The sequence below is a fragment of the Tympanuchus pallidicinctus genome, unplaced genomic scaffold, assembly GCF_026119805.1.
Source record: "Tympanuchus pallidicinctus isolate F22 unplaced genomic scaffold, pur_lepc_1.0 scaffold1, whole genome shotgun sequence".
Taxonomy (NCBI): Eukaryota; Metazoa; Chordata; class Aves; order Galliformes; family Phasianidae; genus Tympanuchus; species Tympanuchus pallidicinctus.
The window spans coordinates 11,197,367-11,220,132 of record NW_026294618.1 but is presented as its reverse complement, the minus strand read 5'-3'; the positions used below and the strand labels follow the sequence as shown (position 1 = coordinate 11,220,132).

Here is a 22,766-nt window from a genome sequence, read left to right as displayed (position 1 = left end):
TAACATTTCTTACCTCTCCTGTCAGATTTGCTCAGATATTTTCAGTGATTGGGCTCCTAGTAGCTGGGCTGCAAGGATAGGTTTAATTGTATGTTCTTGGAGAGAAAATATAACAACCAATGCATTTTTAAATGGAGACTTACATGAAACATACTTTGTGGGACCTTTTCTGAACAGTACAGCTTTTGGGGTTAAGCTAAATTGGCCTCTCACTTCCCGAAAGGCTTGTAATATCAGAATTTCTTTCATTCATGCAGAGCCCCAGATCTTTTTATTTTTTTTTATTTATTTATTTTACAGTTGAATGAGATGCAGCTTTACATTTGATATGATGTAATTACATTTTTCCCCTCAGCGACATTGCTCATTATTATGTAGTATTTAACTGTACTGTGCTCATCAGAGTAATGTGTTGTAAGACACTGAATGTCCTGTGCAAGTAACCTGAAAGAATTTACTGAGATTATAATTATCTTGGCAAAAGATTAATGCACAAACTCACAAGACAATTAGAAACTCAGTTTTGCCAATCTAATGTATGATTCTTCCTTATGCTTTGTTAATAAGCAAGAGTGAGGAACATGAGGAGAAAAACTGCTGCATTTTTTATTATTCCACAGGCACACACCCTACATGGTCTAGCCAAAAGGAGTTATTCACCCTGCAGTGTTTAGCGTCAAGAATTATATTATGCCTCTCTCTCAGGTACCTCATCTGGAAAACAAATAGACCTAGCACTTATTCTGCTTCTGATTTGTGGTTTCTGGGAAGTTTGTTAAGACTCATGAGTTTGCAGGAAATTACAAGCAGGACTCAGTCACCTTCCAGGGTCACCAGGATTTACATTTGTTCTTGGTCTCTAGCAAAATAGTTCTCCAGAAAGAAATGATTAAAATCATTTTTTACTGTTATTGAGATATGCTTGCCTTTGAAAGCTTTCAGAATAATGGTTTATTTGCTTAAGATGAGTTTTCTAGGTTAATGTGGACATTTTACCATTATAAGACTTCAAAGACTCCTCCAAATGCTCTATTTTCTGTTAATGGATCTGCATTCAGAAACAGTTGAGTTTTCCTCTTCCAAGAATTTCCTTTCAAGTCTATCAACTCTATCTCTCAAACTCAAGGTGTGACATAAGTCTAAGCATAAGAAATATATCATAAATCTATTTATAACCCACCATTCTCTAATAAATTTCACATTTCTTATTATCACTGAAGCATTAATTTAAAATGTGGTCACATATGAATTTAGAAGATGGCACAGCATCCATCAAAATATATGTAAAAAGGTAGCATATAGAAATTCTCCCCAATTGTCCATAAGTTGCCAGCCACTGCAACAATCTGATTCCCAGACTGGACTGGTTCTTAGTAATGCAACAGTAATTTTACAAACGAAAAACTACTGTCATCTTAATACCTCACATTCACCATATGTATTGGTTACCATAGTTCTTGTTTAAAAAAAAAAACAAAAAACTGCACACAGAAACAACACAACAAATCAACAAACTAAGAAACTAGTGGAAAACAAACAAACAAACAAACAAAAACCAACAACCACTACCACCACCTATGTAAGCTAACCAATTCTAAGCCACACCATTTAGAAACCTTCTACAGGAGGAAGTGTGTGGACACATCTAGACAGAGAATTGATCATAGAATTATAGAATCATAGAATGGTTTGGGTTGGGAGGGACCTTTGAGATCATCTGGTTCCAACCCCAACCTGCTTAGGCAGGGACACCTCCCTGTAGACTAGGTTGCTCAAAGTCCCATCTAGCCTGGACAATGTCTAGCTAAAGCAAATGGGATACATCTGTTTCTTCATGTTCTGTTGGAGAGGCCATTTTATAATAGAAAATTCTTAGCATTTTTATGTGTGAGGGGTCCTTCTCAGACACTCTAAAATCTCAAGGATGTGTATTTTCTTTCGTATAAGATGAAATCCGAAGCCAACTTTTTTCTTATTTAAGTATAAATTGTCTAAAACAATACGTTTCTGTATGTTGTATATCAACTAGGTTTACAAGTATTGTGTCAAAAGTGTCGAAAGTTTCATTCTTATTACAGGAAAGAAGTACAAAGATGGGCACTGGAAGAGATTACAAACTCCAAACATTTGAGCATTATTAAAATAAAAAATTGTAAAAATGTTTTATTAAATAAAGTACTAGTTACTAAAATTTTCATTTTTAATCAAAAATTACTTATAATGCAAATAAAGTATTTAAATACTCAACTGAACCACTAGGATATGCAAATAAAAGAGAAAATGGTAGAGGTGTAACCTGCAAGTTTACCCAGTCAATCCTACCTAAATCCTAATCATATGCCAATCCTTTTTTATTGAGAACAGAAAGGTAAGAACGTTATTATAACAGAAAAGGAATAGTTCAGTTGGAAGGAAGTGCAAAGATGTTAATGTCTAAATGTCTGAGCACACGGAGGCATTATCCAAAAGCCTTGTGATCACTGATAGGCATAGGGTAAGAAACACCTCTCTAGAAAACCTGTTCCAGTGTTTAACAACTCTCACAGCAAAGAACTGTTTTCTAATGTCCAGTCTGAACTCTGTTGCAGCTTTCTACTGTTGTCTGGTATTTCATCATTGGTAAACACGAAGAAGAGATTGGTGCCTCTCTCTCCATTTGCGCACATCTTTTCATAATAACACACTTTCAGTTTACATACAAAGCTGAAATTTCGGACTTGTTAGTATCTCAGTTGAACTCTGCCACATTCCTGCATGAAAAGATTGTGTCTTGTTGAGTAAGCAGTCATGTAACATGAAACATAATCATATCCTAAATGGAAAAGGCCTTCCTTCTGGTGTTTGCTACATTTATCTATATACGTATTATTTGCTCTATCATTATTAATAGCACTTAGAAAACTAAGAATAGTTAATGATGTTTTGCTGACCTTTAAATTCCCTTATGTTAGTGTTTTCTCCTAAATCTGCGGATTCACATTCTTTTCTGTACTTTAATATAACATCTTTTTTTGATATTGTCTTTAGCTACATTTGTAAAGCATAGAGTTGAAGAGATATCAGAAATATTCCATGGCTGTCTGTTATTCTCAGGCTTACAGATTTTTTTAAATAACATTTTTAAAGCTCTGTTTTTAAAGAACTGTTTCAGTGCTGGATTTCAAATTAAAAATATTTAAATAATAGTAAGATCTTTGATATTTCAACATAGGTAAATATTTGTAGAAGAAAAAGAAAAAAACATAGATTAATTACTGTACTTTTATAAATAATTTTATAAATTAGGTATTCCACTTCATTGTAAACTTTTGTCAGTTTGAAAATTATTACAAAATATTTCAGAGTTTGCTAGGGATTTTCTTTTCTTTCTCAATATGCTTTAACTTTTGCATTCTTTGTTTAAGTGAATACAGAGAGAAATCAAAAGAGACAAAAACAGATTTGGGAAGAGTGATTTTCCCACAGCACAAAACAAAACCTTTTGCTATTTCTGTTTCATTTTTAAAGCTGACATATGAAAATTAGCATGTAACAAACATTGCCAAAAATATTTTTGAAACATAAAGTTGAATAGAGAAGTAAAAGGGGATATCAGTGTTGACTTGCTCTAGTTAATATTAATTATTTACTTCTTTGGAAGATCTTATTGGCATAATATCCTTTCCACTAGAATTTCTGTAAAAATATGAATTTCAATAAGATCTTAAATAAAGTATTAGCAGTGTTACATCTGTTTTAATGATGGCCTGCAGTGTCTTTTTAAGGACAAAATATTGCCTCTGGTATGTTTTCCAAGAATATAGCAACAAGAAATTGTTGCCAAATTTTAAAATGCAGGCATCTTTCCACAGTCTTATCACAGAGTTCATTTCTTTTCACTTATTTGATCATGAGGAAATGGTAAGTGAATTTTAGCGAAGAAGAAGTTTACATGTTCTATGTCTTCTCACCCAGGCATTTAGCATGTTTTGGAAAAAGTGCTTCATATTAAAAGTAAAATGCCCTGAAATTATTGATTCTCTCAGAAATAAACTGTTTAACTTAATTATTACCACAGATCATTACAACCTTCTTCAGTCAATATAACCTAATTTACCACAAATAAATCTATTCTCCACCTATTTACTTATTCATTGTTCTCTTTATAGGGGCTACGATCTGATAGCAGCTGGAGTTATGTACATCATTTCAGATGCTCTTCAAAACAGAGTGGTTATTCTGCATCCTCTTCACTTCATAAAATATTATGGTAAATATTTAAATGTATACAGTACTTGTTTATATAAGACATAATTATTTTAATTTGAGCTGATTAGATATGCCTGACTGACAGTACATTAATAACTTGCTTTTCATCAATTTGTTCCAATGCCTAGGGGGCTTTGAGAACAATAAAAAAAATCCTACATTGTTAACAGGGAAGCAATTCAATTTATCTGAACAACGCATGCTAGTTCAAGAGAAAAAAAATAAAAAATCATAATAGATTCATCAAGATACATATCCAAAAAGCAAAGAGCCATGTCATTTGTGACTGACCCTTCAGGCAAAGTATTGAACTAAAGAGGAAAGAGGAAATAAGTAGATACTTCCTTTTGACATAACATTCTGGGATGGATTTGACCCAGACTTTTTTCACTAAAGGCTATTCTGCTTTCTGGTGAGCTTGACACATTCAAAAGGATGAAGTTAAAGACTTCCTTGAGCATTTAGTTTAGATGAAAGATGGTTAATCTTCTTTTTGATTAAATATTTTCAATTATTCAGTATGTATTTCTGATTTCACTAGTTTTTGTTTTTTTTTTAAATTCTAAATAAACCACATTAGGAAGTTATGGATTTTTAGACAAAATCTATTCCTTGTATTACAATAAATCACAGACTCAAAGAATCACAGAATCATAGAATCACAGGATGGTTTTAGTTGGAAGGGACGCTGAAGACCATCTAGCCCCAACCCTTCTGCCTTGAGCAGGGGCACCTTCCCCTAGACATGTTTGCCAAAGCCCCATCCAATGTGGCCTTGAACATTTGCAAGCAGGGGATATCCACAGCTTATCTGAGCAACATATTCCAGTTTCTTACCATCCTCACAGTGAAGAACTTTTTCTACCCTCTTTTGGTTTAAAACCTTCATATCTTGCCATATCTCTACATCCCATTATAACTTTCTCCAGTTTTCTTGTAGGTTCCTGTTAGGTGCTGAAAGGCACCAATAGAACTCCTCAGACCCTTTACTTCTCCAGGCTGAAGAACCCCAGTTCCCTCAGTCGTTCTTCATAAGAGAGATCCTCCAGCCCTCTGATCATCCTCATGACTCTCCTCTGGGCCCACTTCACCAGCTTCGTGTCTTTCTTGGGTTAGGGACTCCTGACCTGCACATAGCGCTGCATGTGACTCCTCATGGGAGGAGAGCAGGGGACAATCACCCTGCTGGCCATGCTGCCTTTGGTGCATCTCAAGACATGGTTAGCTTTCTAGGCTGCAAGTGCATATTGCTTGTTCATGTTGAGCAGCACTCCAAAGTTCTTATCCTCAGGCTGCACTCAATTCATTCTCTGCCTAGTCTGTATCTGTGCTTGGGATTACCCCAAACTGTGTGCAGGACATTAGACTTGTCCTTTTTGAAATTCATGATATTCTCACAGGCTGTATCTCAAACCTGTCATGGTAGACTAAAAATTTCATATGTATGAATGAGTAGTTCTTTACAAATACTTTACAGAGATACCAGTCTTGTGTACCAAATGATGCATCCAAAATAAGTGTGCTTCAGAGACTGCTATTCAAAATCTAATTTCCCCAAAACCAAAAAACAGCAAAACATATGTGAGTAAAAATGACATATTTTTAATTTATTGCTAAGTCTCATGGGATTTAACTCCTTATAAAGCCACCTAGAAGCATGATTCAGAATTCTACTTGCACAGAATCATAGAATCATAGAATGGCCTGGGTTTGAAGGGACCACAATAATCATCTCGTTTCAACCCCCCTGCTATGTGCAAGGTCACCAACCAGCAGACCAGGCTGCCCAGAGCCACATCCAGCCATGTTTGAGATTGCCACAAAGAAATTAATTCTGGCATATTTTACGAAAAATGTATGGCAAGCCGTGAAAAAAATTATGTCACTGACTACAATTGTTAATTTTTCTTGTGGTGTTACTATAAAATGGCTTTACAGAGGTTCATTCTGCATTGACTGCCCCATTTTCATAATGAAGTTAGTAAAACCACCCAATGAGGAAAACCATCCAGCTCCATTCCTCTTCAGTATGTGAGTCTCATGCCTTTCATCTCTTCTCTGCATGTCCTCACTGATGGGGAAGGAAGAATAACAGTATGACTCTTCACGTCTTCATAGAATTCTCAGCCTTCATGCAGGAGTGGGATAAATTTGCTTTTTCCTAATACAAAGAGTCAAAAAGATTTAAGAGTGGAGCAGATTGACTATTCATCCAGATCTCAAGATAGCCTCCAATGGCTGTTGGAGCATCTCTGCTATTTTTTTTTTTTAAAGTATCTTTCAAGAAGGTATAAAAGAAGAAACTTCACTTGTGTGAAGTGTCTCATGAGAGATTCCATTTTACTGTCATATTTTAGACTGACAAACCACAAAACCCTCCAGAGAATACAACACTATGCACAGCATGCTTTGAATCACTGAATATTGCAGCCCCTTCCTTCCTTTCTATTCCATAATTCCTTGTTCCCTGGAAAGAAGCAAATTGTCTTCCATGATACCTTTTGCTTTCTTTACATATTCAGGTACACTACTATTTTCTGAAGCTGATATATTTTATTTTCATAAAATAGTTCCAAAATAGGAAAAAAAAAAAAAAAAAAAAAAAAAAGGACAAAAAATTGCTTTTTTTTTATTTAAAACCACACAATTTATTGGGTCAAAGACAGGAAAGTATCTCTTAATATTGTAATATATAAATCAGAGTTTTTTAGAAAGCCAAATTTCAACACAGGTTACCACTTCTGCAGGGTAACACATGAAACTGCATCAGCATTATTAAAGAAATGTTAAGTAATAAAAAAAATCTGATTGTCTGTATTAGAATGATTTGTAGACTATACTAATTCTGGGATTATGTTTCTTTTGAATTTAGAGCTTGGGCTCATCTGTGCTGACAAATGTCTAAATATTTCTATAGCAACAGTACTGAGCACAGCAGAATTCACAGAATTCACTACAGGGTGATCAAGTGCTTTCAACAGACAGGATGCAAACTTGATGTGACCGTGGGCAGCTCTAAGTTATGCAATCTTCACTCTTTACCAGATGTTGCTAGAAGAATTTCTCTTTTGTTTAATATCAACAGTATTTTTCCCTTGACTTCACTCACTGCAGTCACATGTAATCATGTCAATATTAAAATACAAATGCCCAAACTACCTTTTGTATTCATCCGTAGTAGCCAAGGATTAACAAAATGGTATAAATAAAACAAATGCATAAGAGTGCACAAAATCTCTACAATACATCAAGCATATTTGGAGGTTATTCTTTAATAAATGGCATAAGAACTATCTGTTCAATCAACATTATCCTTGATATCCTTAAAAACCTTAAACTCTGTTTAAACTTTATGGCAACTATAGTGATAAAAAGTGAAGATATTGATGCATTCCGAAGTACCATTGCAGACTATAGCTGGCTAGAAAGAAGGAATAAGTCTCCAGTCAAATAAGACAGAAATAAAATTTATAAAATTTAACAAAAAAGTAATTACAGCCCTTCTGAAATGCAATCCCAGGACTCTCTGCCCATGCTCCACGAAATTTATATTATTGATCATTTCAAAAAACTGGAATCCCAGGCTCTACAGCTGTCAGAAAAAGAAAAAAAAGAAAAAAGCTATATGAGCTAGTGTAGATCATACAGCTGTCCCAACCTGTAACATTACTCAAGCAGGTTTGCATCTGTGCATATGTCATTGCTGTTCTATTTGTCATTATGCTGCTTAGTATTTAAACTCATGGGTTTTCTTGAAGTGTTTTTCATGCTTCATTTCACTCATATGAGATTATAATGTAAACAATTATCTGCTTTATTCCTAAATTGTATATATTTTTAAGCCAGTCATCTAATATATTTGCTTGTTTATCCTTTATCATAAACCATGGAAGATGGTCAGTTTATTCCCTTCCCTTCCCTTCCCTTCCCTTCCCTTCCCTTCCCTTCCCTTCCCTTCCCTTCCCTTCCCTTCCCTTCCCTTCCCTTCCCTTCCCTTCCCTTCCCTTCCCTTCCCTTCCCTTCCCTTCCCTTCCCTTCCCTTCCCTTCCCTTCCCTTCCCTTCCCTTCTTTCCTCAAATAAATCATTTGCTTTCATTGTAACCCAATTATAATTTCTGCATGAAATTTTATTTTGTGCATGCTTTCTCATTACTATTCAACAAGGCAGTTCACTGCAGGCAAGGTTGAAAACCTGTATAATTGCAGTTTTTCCACAATATTGTACAGAACAAATAAAATTCCTAAACAAATCAGATCTCAATAGTCACTATCTAGTATTGTAAACTCCCTTCATGTCTGATGTGAATGAAATGAAAACCAAACATAAGGCACAGTAGTGGCAAATGCTGCCAGCCTTCAATTCATTGTAATTCTGCACTACATGGTTTGTGAGCTCTGAAAAATGGCTGCTGCTTTCTGAAAATATGAAGGGATCCCCATTCCCCTACACAATTAGCATAATTTTTACATTACAGTGTCTTATTTTGGGCTCTGGTTAAATTAATAATATTATGCAAAATTTGGGATGAGAGCTTGGAGAAACAATAATCCTTTCCTTCCTTGGTTTTGATTCACTTCTGCAGTGGATCCCTTAATGGAACTGTGGTGCATTCACTAAGCTACACATTAGAATCCCTGCTTTATATTCACTCCTATCATCAGCTTTTCCTGGCTTAGATTTCTGCTGACTCTAAGTCACAAGAATCTGTCACAACCTCCTGTCCCTCTGCCCTCGTTGTGCATGGGGATTTCTTCCAAGAAGCTAAAGGCATGGGCTTGAGTCCCCTTAGGCAGGGAACAGGGATGAAGTAATTCCTTGTTGTGTTGTCACCATCATCAGCTAAATCTATTGTGGCTTTATGTACATTCCTTCTTGTTTGGAAGTAGCTCACATGGCCTTTGGTGATTTCAATTTTCTCCTTCTCTTTTTCTGTGAGAATAGGTAGCTATGAAGACCAAAGTGGGAAAGAAATGAAATAATCTACCAATGAAATCTCAGTCAGCATCTCCATGCTCATGGGAGACTTTATCGCTCACTACAGTCTGAAAGGTGATTTTAGCAATCTGGGGCCCAGCCCCAGGTAACTGTGATAGAATGAAAGGTAATGGTCTTAAGTGGCACCAGGGGAGATTCAGGTTGAATATTAGGAATAATTTCTTGTCAGAAAAAGTGGTTGGGCATAGGCTGCCCAGTGAGGTCATGGAGTCACTGTCCCTGGAGGTGTTCAAGAAATGCGTAGGTATGGTTAGGGACATGGTTAGTGGGTATGGTGAGGATGGGTTGATGATTGAACTATATGATCCTAGTGGTCTTTTCCAACCTTAATGATTCTGTCATTTCTATGACTTCTCTGCTCTTGCTGACTAGTAATATCCAGAAGCAATGGACAGCTACTTGTGTGACCTGGTGTAGGGAACTTGATTTGGCAGGGGGGTTGGACTCAATGATCTCTGGAGGTCCCTTCCAACCCCTGTGATTCTGTGATTCTGTGATTTCTATGGTTTCTATGATTTCTCTGCTCTTGCTGCAGAGAAGCAGACTAGTAATATCCAAAAGCAATGGAAATGTTTCCAATGATTTTAAGAGTGAACCTAAAACACTGGGTTCTGGACTACACAATTTCCTGTACTTTTGTGTGTGTGTTTGTATGTGTGTATTAGCAATCTGAAGACACTGTCGTATTATTCTATTGTTCTATGAATAGCCTGAAGCCATATTTCTTCTTTGTCACTGCCTACTGTGACCCCAGATCCCACTGTCTTTAAATACTGGTACAACATTTCATGAACTGTGCTATGAGTAGCTCTTTCCACATTAAAAACCTGTGAATGAATATGTCCACCACCACAGCAGTATACCCAGTGCTATTCTTTAAAATTTTGACAAGGGAGAATGCTTGACATCATCAATAACATGGAGAATAAAAGCTAGCTTAAATGAAAGATTTCTCACTGACTTATCCAGCTCCCAACTTATTTACTGAAGGGAAAACAGCGCATATTAAATTAATTTAGGACATAAGTATTACCCAAAACATTGTAATTTCATTTAGCTTTGTTGTTGCTTTTTCCTGGAGGTATTCCTTTTGAATCAGGTAAGTTTTGAGATGTTTTTTTTTTTAGGCAATGTACCTGAAAATATGCTTAAATATAGCTAAGAGATTTCAGCATCTATCCATTTGTTCACTCATGATAATTTTGTAAATATTCCCTCTGAAAGGCACATAAATGCTACGAGAGAGGCATTGGAAAATTCCTTTGCTCTGCCTGGTACCACATACAAAATGTGCAGAAGTATCTTAAAAGTATCTATCTTGAGAATGACAGATTATAGAATGTGGACTTAAGGATTAAACAATGCTATGTGAATATGAAGTATTTGTATGCCTCCATGTCTGGTAAAGAACAATTTTTCTGGTGGGAAAAGGACAGTACCTGTCCCTATTCAGAAATTATAAAGGTATTCAGCTTTGAAAAACCAAAGCCCAGTAATGATTGAACATTTTCCATTGTTGTATAATAATAGTGTAATGGAATAAAACAGTCCTAGGAAGATGCAGAACTATTTCTAAATGTTTTGACTGAAAGCAAGGTAGATGTTTGGTTGGCCTTCTGCTGGTTTTCCTTGGCCATCACAGTAACATCGCCACACAGCTACCTACCCCACTGATCAGCTTTTCAACTCTGGGAAGTAAGCAGTTCTCAAGAAAAATCATTAATGATAGTTCTGACTATTTACTTCTCTAGGCTGCGTGACTCTTCAGGTATCTGAAGGCTGGGGAGTTGGCATATGAATTCAAGTTAAAAAAAATCAATGATGTTTTCAAAACTGGAATTCTTTTAATTTCCTCATTTTCCAATTTCTTTTCTCTTTTTTCTCCCCTTTTTCCTTTTCTTTTTCTTTCTTTCTTTTTCTTTTTCTCTCTCTTTTTTTTTTTTTTTTTTTTTTTCCGTACTTCATTGAATTTTAACGCTTCCTTCAATTTGGAATGCATCATAAAGAAAAGATTATTCTTAAGATAAAGATTTTAAATTCAACCATATTTCAGGAACCTCTGCTAAACAATTTATTCATTGGCAATGTTGTAGAATCCTTGGAGTTAAGCAATAACTTAAAAATTACATTAAAAATACTGAAAATTATTGATAAAACTGTCATTCTTTAGTTTTCAAATATAGCTACTGCAAGAATATTTAAAGAGTTACATAAAAAAATAATAAATGAAAACTGGAACAAAATACTGAACCGAAGTATTCTGTCCTCACAGAGCATTGAAATCATTTCAAGAAGTTCAGACCTTTTTCTTATCTGGCATAAATTCAGTTCCAAACAAAGTTGAAATTTGTAGCTGAAAAGGCAGTGAAAGACTCTTTCTGATCACTGCAACTTCTGTTCCTATCTAGCCTGAAGTCACAGCAGACTTTTCAGAATGTACTTTGATGGTAATATAGATTGTCTTAATAGGTCAACACAGACAAGCATGCAAAAGGGATTCAGAAAAAGTAGTAAAAGTAATCAGTTCAAGAAAGCTAAAAGTTTAACTGTTGCCAAAAGAACAGTGATCAAAAAGCACCATGAAATAAATCAGTTGTTTTTAAGAGGTAGAACAGAAACATAAAGTAAAAAAGCATTACAAAGCAAATCATTTTAACATCAAAGATGACATCTGAGACTAAAAGAGCACTGACATTAGAAATAGTATCTTAGCAAAATATAAGAAACTGAAGATGTGTAGATAGGGGCAATGTTAGTTTTGCACTTCTACAGAACCTTTCACCTAAGTATTTTAGGGCATTTAAAAAAATAAACAAAAAGATTAAAAACCAAAAATCAAAAGACCCACAGCTCTACCTAGTTTGCAGATAACACCGGAATTCATGTTATGAGTGGGATATCTTGTGTTTTTAGTAAAGACAAGATAAAGATAAAACTGCAAGGTTTGGATCTGCTGCACCCAACTTAAGTTCTAAAAATAAGACTCTGCTTTTAGTGATCCACACACTTTCTGTAGTCAGCACAGGCAAATGCTGAAGATGATTAATTTCACTTGTCTTATAAGCCTAATTTAAGAGGGGACATAGTTACAATCTATGAAAAATTACACTTGCAAACTCTTTATTTACTGTATGATAAGAAGTTGAGACGCTTACCCTGGGTGTGGTTACCTATACTGCTTTGCAGAATCCTCTATAGTCCAGAGAATTCAAACTCAGGAGCAAGAAGGCATCTCTTGATCTTAGATATGCCTCATTTTGGTTGGAGTAGCAAAGCTGCACACAGAATCCATTTGCATGATTCTGAGACACAGTTTTTCCCTGAGTCTGGAAGGCTTTACAATCTTATATGGTAACGTAGTACAGAAGGAAGAATGAGTGTTCATAGTCTGATGTAATATTTAACACGAGGAAGCATTAAGAATCATAGAATCCTTAGAGTTGGAAGGGACCTTTGGAGACCATATAGTTCAACTTCCTTGCAATGAAGAGGGACACCACAGGTAGATCAGGTTGCTCAGAGCCTGATTCATCTGCACCTTGGAAGTCTCTAAGATGGGGCTACCTGTTCCAGTGCTTCACCACCCTCATTGTAAAAGGCACAATTATTATTTGGGAAAGAACAAAATTAAAACCAAGCTTTTTAAAATGCTGTTTAATATTTTTGATCTACCAGCTTAATTAACAGTCTGGTAAAGAAGTTAAAGACTTAAAAAATGCTGTCTGTTAAGACTATTTTGAATTTTTTGTTTCCACCAAACAGAAAGTAAATAAATATTAAAAAAATGCTTTTATTTGTATGCATACTCAGCTCAGGCAATTTTGTGAAAATGAAGTAATTGTCTCAAGCCCAAACTGTTTACCAAATAATTTTCTCTCATACTACATTATACCAGTCCTTCCACACCATCAAGAACTTTTTTGTTCTTTCCCCCTCCCAATTTTTTAAAATACATGAGTTATTTATAAAACAAGTACTATTATTGCTATTTTAAGTAATAATATAATAAGGTGTATAATGCATTTATTTATTTATTTCATTTATGATGAAATTAGCCTCTGTTCTGACAAAAAAGTTTATGGGATTTTTCTTTAAAATGCAGGTGTATCAAACATCTGAAAACAGTAATACCTTCTCATCACACTGACAGTTCAACAATTCATCCTTACAGACTTACTGTAAACTTGTCAGCTACTGGAAAGCAACAAAAACCCTGAATGTGTTTAAAACACTGGATGTGTTTAAAAACTGTTTTGGATGTGATACTCAGGGACATGATTTAGTAGAAGGTTGTTAGGGTAGTATGGTTAGGTTGTGGTTGGACTCAATAATCTTTGAGGTCTTTTGCAACCTGAACAATTCTATGATTCTGTGATTCTAAGAAAAAAAGTTTACGCAAGTAAGAGCTCCTGAAGAATTAGATGATAGCAATTCCCATATAAAAGTTACATTGAAACCCTCAGGATCCATCATGTACTTCCAGTTAAAAGCATGACCAATAAGCATCTTAAATTGGAATGTGGAAATTCATTCATTCAGATCTGAATGAGTGGGCACGGAGAGGCCACTGGTGATCATGGAGAAGCATGTCGTAGTGACACAGTTCCTGGAAGTAGAAACACTGTCATGAGGTGTATGTTGCTCAGAATATTTTACCAGATGTTTTGAGAGCTGGTTTAAGCCCTTTTGGCTCCAACAAATGGGAATTGTGCACCTGCAGTTTAGTCTTGAGCCTGTGAGAGTATGGAAATTCCAGGAGTCTGGGATAATAACAGCCTCCTGTAAGTCTAGCCAAGAAGTTTGGCTGCACAAGACTGGATACCCCAGAGCTTTCAAAGATTCTGCAAGAACAAAGCTGTGGAACTGAAAGTTCCCCAATGTCATCAGACTAATTTGTGTAACTGTCAAGATGTACTGACAACAGAAGAAATTTATTGCCTAGATGAAAAGGAAGAGTAGGCAGCTTATTAAATAATTGTAATTGCTTTGCAGATGGTGGATATAGCATTGGATTATAACAAAAGAATGAGAGGTCATCTGAATTGACAAAACTGATGCTTGTACTCCACAAGCATCATAGAAATAGATAATTATTTATTCAATATGGTCACTTTTATCCTCAGAAGGGAGGAAGAACTGTAGAACTATGGTGCATAGTCTATAATTTCAAAATGAAGAAGGGCATTTTAAAGTCTTGAAATAAGAAAGAAAGAAACCACAGCTATTATGATAAACTCATGTTGGAATTCTTTTAGCATGTGGCATGTCTCAGGCATATTCAAATTTCTGTTTGACAATTTCAAGAGTACTATAACATGACTGACAAGCTGTACTGAAGAAAATGGAGCTTGAAATAAACTTGTGTTTTATTAAGTGCCACTATGGATGAAGTAGTACTTGGATCCATACTACTATGGATGAAGTTGTACTTCAACCTGTTTCTGAAAAAAAAAAGTAGTTCTTTGAAGTTCGCTGATTGTCAAGACACACAGATAGGTGTTGTATGGTATCTGAATTAGAATGAGTCAATAGTCTGATCATTACCATTACAATTTTTGCTAAGATACCACATCAGAATTTTCACATGTGAAAACTACTTTGGTATTTATCTCAATATCTGTGAACTGTTAAAGGCTTTAATTAAGCAGTTTCCTGTTCATTCCTTTTAGAAATGTTTTGATAAGGAACTGAGAGTTCCAATCAAGTAAACTCCATTAAAAAAATATTGATAATTAATCTCTATGAACTGAAACAACATCATGCACAAAAACTTTTTCAAAGTTTACTATGCATTTCTCTTTGATTGCTATCAAAAGCATTCATTAATCCAAGTTGGTATAATAATTTCCCTGAATTAGGTGACAAAGATAATTATTTGCATTGCTGAGGAAGTACTCCTGAAATGCAAAGACTTACTGGATGTTTGTTTTCTGGTTTACTCTCAAAACTTCTTTTAAATGGTAAGATGAAATGACTAATAGGCATTATATGTCAGTACTACCAAAAGCATCTGTTAAAAAAAAACAATTTGTAGGAAAAATATTTCTGATATTTCCTCCAATAAATAGTGTATGTTTTGCACTGATACAGTGCAATGCCTCTACCTTTTTATGTGCTTAAACTTCAACTGCCTTTCATTTTCTTCACTTCTATATTTACAATATCATGAGGGTCACAAATATTTGCAAATAATTTATCAAAGCCACTTCAGGTTGCAGTGACATAATTCAATATGATTGGTATCAACACAAATCCTTGATATATGCTGTATGATGTACTATATTCATCACTCAGTGTCAAAACATCTTACCATTCCTCTGAACAAAGTCAACAGTGCTACAGATTGACATAGCACAGTACTTTTTCTCTGGTTACTTAATGAACAACAAAAAATCACCTTCGCCTGTCTCAAAAGTACATCATGGTTAACATTTCCTCTGAAATGAAAAGCTGTATTAGCGTTTAGATGAAATGGAGAAAGCTGCAGAGATCTGGAGAGAATTTTTTTTCCCCATTAGCTTGCAGATTTGTCATAAGATATCTGAATGTTTAAAAGAAGAAAGAGACTAGTAAGAATAAAACTTGGCAATTCCCAAAGGAAATCTATAGTGAGCTCTTTTAAATACTTAGAAGGATTATGTAGTTGTCAAAGTTTATGACCCACAAATGTACCAATCATGTGTAGTGAATAAAAGAACTACTGGACTCAGTTGATGAACAACAACAAAAAAAGTGCATACCAGCACTTTAAGCCTCCTACTTCAGAACAATCTGAATTTTGCTTTCCAGGGATCAAAAGCAAGCGTCTAGATGGGGCTGGGTTGTTTGCATGGAGCGGAAGGGGCAAAGCTGGAGGAATGGCCATGACTTCACACAGTTTCAGAAAAGAGAGATAAAAACTGAATTCTGTTCATGGACTGCTCAAAGTTCAGATGAAGCCACAGGCCTATACTGTCCTTTTATATTACCAGAAACAGTACTTGCCAGGATGCCATTACTAGCATAAGCCCTGGGAACAGCTGCTCTGCATCTCTCTCTGGCAGTTTGCTGCCATTTCAGTGTTGCTGCTCTGGGTATTGTAGCTACACAATCAGCTATGTGAGTAGATTTACTTCTGTGGCTTGCTAAACGTATTTCAGAAATTGAAATGCCTACACCTTAATTAATAACGAAGTTAAAAAAACAAAAAACAAAAACAAACAAAAAAAAACACAACAAACCACCCTGTTTTTGAGGCCCCTGAATTTACTTTATGCTTCTATCTGCAAGAATATTTATGCTCAGATACTTATTCAAAAGGTCCAGACAAGGGGCTAGGATATTCCATTGAACTTTTGATGCATTCCCCTACTCTGTCTCTTGAAAAGAAAAAATTATTCAAGGCACTTTTGCCCTGCCCCTAACTGCAGGAAGATAATAAGGATGATAGCCGGGAATGTGATCCGCTGTTTCTCTTGTCAAATGCATATTATATACGAAGTCACTGGGGAATACAGGGCTTTTGGCCAAGTATGAGCAACAGTCTGTGATGTTGGAATTCATTTATCTTCCACAATGCTGTGTTGTAATGTGCAGTGTGCAACCTAATGGGATTTCATACTGACATTTTCTGATTACCCTGTCGTGGTGTTTTAACCATAATGGACAGCTGTAGTTTACCATACCATTCTCTTATTCCCCATCCTCAAAGGAAGAGTGGGGAAGAAAATATGATGAAAAAGAAACTCAAAACTTATGAGTTGAAATAAGGCCAATTCAATTAAGGGGAAAAGAAAGAGAAAAAAACCACACATCTTAAAAAATATATATATCCCAAAAAGTAACGAACAAGAACAGGCCATGGAGAAGCAAAGACAGAGAGAAAACAACTACTATTACTTCAAATTAGCAAGAGTTGCTTGACCATATCTGAGAAAGGAAGGCCACTGTACACATAGCAGTTTTTCAGAAGGACAGATGTTTATAAAACATCTGTTTTATAAACAAGACCCTCCCCCTTTCTGCCTTCCCTTCCCAGTTTTTTATTGTGGAATGTGACACCATATGATATGGAATATACCTCTGGTAGGTTAGGGTCATTTGCCCTATTGATGTCTCTTCCCTTATTGTCATTGCTTGACAACATGCACTGCTTGGCGCAAGAAGTAAAGCCACTTGAAAGAAGGGGCTGGCATGAGACAGGGCTAATTGCTTTGCAAATAAGTTGTAGCACAGCAAAGAAGAAGGAAGGCGTATGTTAACACGTGGCTTGAACCACTGAAAGTTATTAATTTACATAGCTCTATCCCATAGGCTTCATTTGGCAAGAAGAGTAGATGCCAGATCTTCATGTGTTAGAATCTGAAAGAGGGGAGGGGAGGGGAGGGGAGGGGAGGGGAAGGGAGAGAGGTGAGGGGAGGGAGGGGAGGGGAGGGGAGGGGAGGGGAGGGGAGGGGAGGGGAGGGGAGGGGAGGGGAGGGGAGGGGAGGGGAGGGGAGGGGAGGGGAGGGGAGGGGAGGGGAGGGGAGGGGAGGGGAGGGGAGGGAAGGGGAGGGAAGGGGAGGGAAGGGGAGGGAAGGGAAGGGAAGGGAAGGGAAGGGAAGGGAAGGGAAGGGAAGGGAAGGGAAGGGAAGGGAAGGGAAGGGAAGGGAAGGGAAGGGAAGGGAAGGGAAGGGAAGGGAAGGGAAGGGAAGGGAAGGGAAGGGAAGGGAGGCTAAATTAGGATTGAGGCCTTTTTCATCAGACTTTTAGTCCAAATCATGGAACAACTTGAAAAAACTATACAGTAAAACTATACAGTAAAACAATCAGCTTTCATCACCATCTTTGAATCAGTTTTTTTTTTCTATTTTTTTTAAATCCTTTTTCTTATTAACCTTGCTCTAACAATAACTTAAGAGATAGCAGAAGATCACTGTTTGAAGCTCTTTCCTGCTGCCAAAAGTCTAAAATTTATGTCTTCCAATCATTGATTCATGTTCACTCACCAGGCTGATGGTAAGTTATAAAAAGACACTCAGTTCTTTTTAATCTTGAATAAAATGAGATGCTGTCATTTCTTAGAATACATTGTATGCAGTAAGCTCAGGCTCTTGATCCTTCTGGTGCAATTACAGTACCATTGGCACTAGGACAATTAGACAGGTAGGAGTCTCTACTTTGGGAATCTACATACAGATTCACAAGTCAACTTCCTTTTAAATTTAATTTAAACGATACGTAAGCACCTAAGTGACACTGAGAATTTGAATTCATTTAAAGCAAAACTTAGGCACTTCAAGATTCAGAGTATTCACCACCGTAATTCTGGGATGAGTTCCAACTTCCAATAAGGTTGAAAATTTGATGGTTACGTACTATTCCTTTTAGAGTTCCATTACCTAAAGGAGTTTAGGCATATTTTATTAACATTGAATGTTAAAGTGGGTATTAAACTTATTATCAATGAGTAAATATCTGGTGAATTAAAACCAAGGAGTATGTACATATGATAAGAACTACCCCTTTGAAAAGAATAAGTGCATACCAAATAATCCTGTACCTCTAGAAGACAAAAACACCCCAAACTATTCCATGTAAGATTTTCTTCCTTTTTTTTTTGTCCAGGACAAGATACATCAGGTCATACACATGTAAGTACAGCTGTATGAGCATATATATGTATGTGTGCATACACATATAGTTAGTATAAATGAGCATTCATATGTATAAAACATCTCAGATATATTATTATGCATACAGACATGCATGTATGCATAGATACATATTCATGATTCCATTTGTAAATAACCATGATGCTTTTATTCCTTTTACACTCTGCACTGGATATTAAATTTCTAATGGAATTATAATACAGAAATGTAAATTGTATACAGCTGGTTGAAGTCTATTTGCATTCTATTATCCAGATAATTGAATACTGAGCAATTACAAGTCATGTTGGTATTTCCACCAGGAACACATCTTTTAAACAAACAAATGAATAAATGGAGTATTATTTATGTTCTATGGACAGCAGCAGCATCTTGCACTTGTCACTTCTGTCTGAGGATTTGTTCCTGGGCGATACTGCTCTGATAATGTGAGCCTGAACAAATGTCTGCAAATCACCCCTCTTGATTTTGTCCTATCCTTCCTTTTATATCACCTGATTAGTTGCCCGCACTCTTTTGCCTGATGTTGTACAATTCTAACTGGTTGTTTATGGCTTGATCTGCTTCCACATGCAATAGCTAGAAAAAATGTTTCCCTACTTAATCACATAGATAGATTAGAATTTTTTTTTTTTTTTTTTTCTCATCTAATGAAAAAAGAACCTTCCACCAACTTGGAAAATTTTTAGTGTACGTGGACAAAATTATCCACTAATGACAATGGGAGCAAAATCTGCTAGTATTGATTCTGATTGTTCATTGCGAAGAACAGAACAATGGTCTTCGGCTAGGAAGCAATTTTACTTTCTAGAGAAAGGAAAAGAAGCAAATATAAAAGCAGTCTCCTACTTTTGTTGAATTCCATCTGTGTTCTGACCAGATAACTTCAGTGCATTCTTTTTGAAGTATGCAATTTATCCATTCCATCACTATGATTGATTTTATTTCCAGTAATTAAATTACTTATTTTACTATGTCCGACATTATGTTTCCTTGCATCTTTTACCGATTCTTCATGATTACTCAGAGAAATGTTGCATAGAATGGGTGAATACCTTTCACTGAAAGATGAACTTTGATCCATTTTCTAAGAGAAAGTATATATTTGTGGTGTATAGAATATAAGAGACAGAGAACTATTGTAGTTTAACATAGACACTTATGAGAAGAGAGCTAGTCATTTGTCAGATGTTGAATGTGTCTGCACTTACCTCACTAGCTAAACTGAAGGTTTATGTGCTACTTATTTTTCAGAAAAAAAAAATTAATTTTTTTAAAATATATTAATCATTAATGACATTTCTCTTTAGTTACTTATTTGAAACGGCGATATTGTCCCTTCAATCTGTAGACATAGATAGTGTCAAACTTTAATTTGCAAGTTTATATATCTTCCTTTCATCAGCTCTTTCTTACTCTAAAATAGCTCAAAATGAAGCAGCAAGGGAAATAAAGCTAATCCAATGAAAAACTCATTCCATTTTGAAGAGTCAACATTGAAAAGCCTATAGATATATACTCCATCCTAGCAGCTGCTATGATGCCATGTTTTGGATTTAGGATGAGAATAACATTCCTAACACACCAATAGTTTTTTTAGTTGTTGCAGAGTGTTGTTTACTCTAAGCCTAGAACTTTCCAGCTTCTCACACAGCCCTGCTAGTGAGGAGCTGGGGTGCACAAGGAGCTGCGAGGGGTCCAAATCAAAACAGCTGACCCAAACTGCCCAAGGGGATGTCCCATACCAAGTGATATGTTGCATTGCAGTTGCCTACTACAGTGATATGCAGAACAGTAGCACTGGAAGGGCTGTTGTGTGGGAACAAGGCAGGGCATTGATCAGTAGGTTGGGAGCAATTGCAGTGTGCATCACTTTCTTTGAATGTTCTTTTATCATTTTTATTATTTTCTGTCCCATTAGACTGCCTTTCATAGAGTCATAGAATCATAGAATAACCAAGGTTAGATAAGACCTACAAGTCCAACTGTTGCAACCCATGGGTTTTACCTTTTTTCTGATTCCCTGCCAAGCCACTGGTACAGAATCACACACAGAATCACAGAATCACCCAGGTTGGAAGGGACCTCAAGGATCATGTAGTTCCAACCCCCCTGCCTAGCAGGGCCACCAAACGTACACATTCAGATCAGGTTGCCCAGGACCCCGTCCAACCTGGCCTTGAACACGTCCAAGGACGGGGCATCCACAACCTCCCTGGGCAGACCGTTCCAGGGCCTAACCACTCTCCTTGTGAAGAACTTCCCCCTAACATCCAACCTAAATCTTTCCTCCTTCAACTTGGATCCATTTCCCCTAGTCCTGCTGTTGTCAGCCCTTCTGAAGAGTTTACTCGCCTCCTGGGTGTAGGTTCCCTTCAGGTATTGATAGGCTGCAATGAGGTCACCCCACAGCCTTCTCTTCTCCAGGCTGAACAAGCCCAACTCCCTCAGCCTGTCCTCATAGGGGAGGTGCTCCAGCCCCCTGATCATCTTAGTCGCCCTCCTCTGGACCCTTTCCAAGATCTCTATGTCTTTCTTAGTAAGGGGTAGAGGGGATGGAATGAACAGCTCTGTTGTGCTGATCTTTTTGCTCTGTTAAACCACAACAATGTAATGTCTGACTCACAATAATCATGAAAGCACCCATCACCCAAAATGTGAGGCTTATATTAAGAAGTGTTGTTGTACCCAGGAAATGCATCCATTTATCATGGATGATAAATGTGAGGAATATCATTTTTTATACCGAAATAGAACTTCTTGTCATAATCTACAGCATCTGGAGAAATAAGAAACTGATCTTTTGAGATTGTTTCAATCATTTTTATTTCTACTGAATGTAATGTTTTCCTGTTCAATTCAATTTGTTTACAAAGGAAATAGAAAATATTTTAACATGCTAATGACTTTGTTTACCTGTTACAAAACTTACGTGATACAAAAACCATTACAAGTCATTTTTTTTTAATGTCATTTTTCAGGCTTTGTTTAGTTATTATAATCAAATTATAATTTACTTCTAATAAAGTTGGACTTGATGATCCTTATGGGTCCCTTTCAACCTAGGATATTCTATGATCCTGTCATTCTGTTGTACTGCTATTGACTGTGATGGAGCTAATTTTTCTACACAGCAGCCTATATTGTGCTATATTTTGTTTTTGTGACCTAATCAGAGCTGATAACACACTGATGTTTTAGTTGTTGCAGAGCAGTGACTACAAATCAAAGACTATTCAGCTTCTCATGCTGTTCTGCCAGCTATGAGGCTGGGGGTGCACAATGAAATGAGAGGGGACATAGCTAGGACAGCTGACCCTAATGACCAAAGGGATATTCTATAAGACATCTTATAGCTGAGGAACTCCACATTAGGAGGGCAAGAAAGAATCTCACATTTTACAAGTACCTCAAGGAGTATGACCAATGTCTGGAAAAAAAATAAGACAGAAATATCATTAGAAGTAATGATTCCACATAAATATTATGCCTGATTTTTTTCCTAAGGTTTTGTAATTAAAAGATAAAATCTTCAGATCTCCCCAAGGAATCTAACTAAAGAACAAATCAGTTATTTAGTCTTGTTATTTAATTAACCTTCAGAATTTTACTTCAATTTTAAGGTGATGACCAAGGAACAAATCCAGTTGCTTAACTTAGGGATCAGATAAATCACTCTTTCATATCCCTTTGCTTTCTTGATTGCCTCAGCAGTAACAAAAGTAGAAAGGCATAAAGGAGGATGCTATTTTACTTGTTGTTCTGTGCCTACTCTACTTCACCTCTCAATCTTACTAGCTCGTTATTAGTTACCAGTTACTAAGTAAAAGTAAGAAATTACCTTTGTATTGAAAGCATCAGGTCTAAGTATATGAATCCATCAATTAGTG

At 36.2% G+C, this 22,766-nt stretch overlaps 1 protein-coding gene across 3 annotated transcripts in view; it reads right to left on the bottom strand.

Annotated features, from left to right (window-relative positions):
- The window catches only part of CYRIA (CYFIP related Rac1 interactor A), a 425,736-nt gene that overhangs the window by 147,571 nt on the left and 255,399 nt on the right, over positions 1 to 22,766 (bottom strand). The window contains exon 1 of one of the 3 annotated variants that reach the window (XM_052664897.1): positions 20,322 to 20,326. The exons of the other annotated variants lie outside the window; for them this stretch is intronic. The gene's annotated coding sequence lies outside the window, so the exon portion shown is untranslated. Of the gene's footprint in view, positions 1 to 20,321; positions 20,327 to 22,766 lie in introns of those variants that run through there. 3 annotated transcript variants of the gene reach the window in all.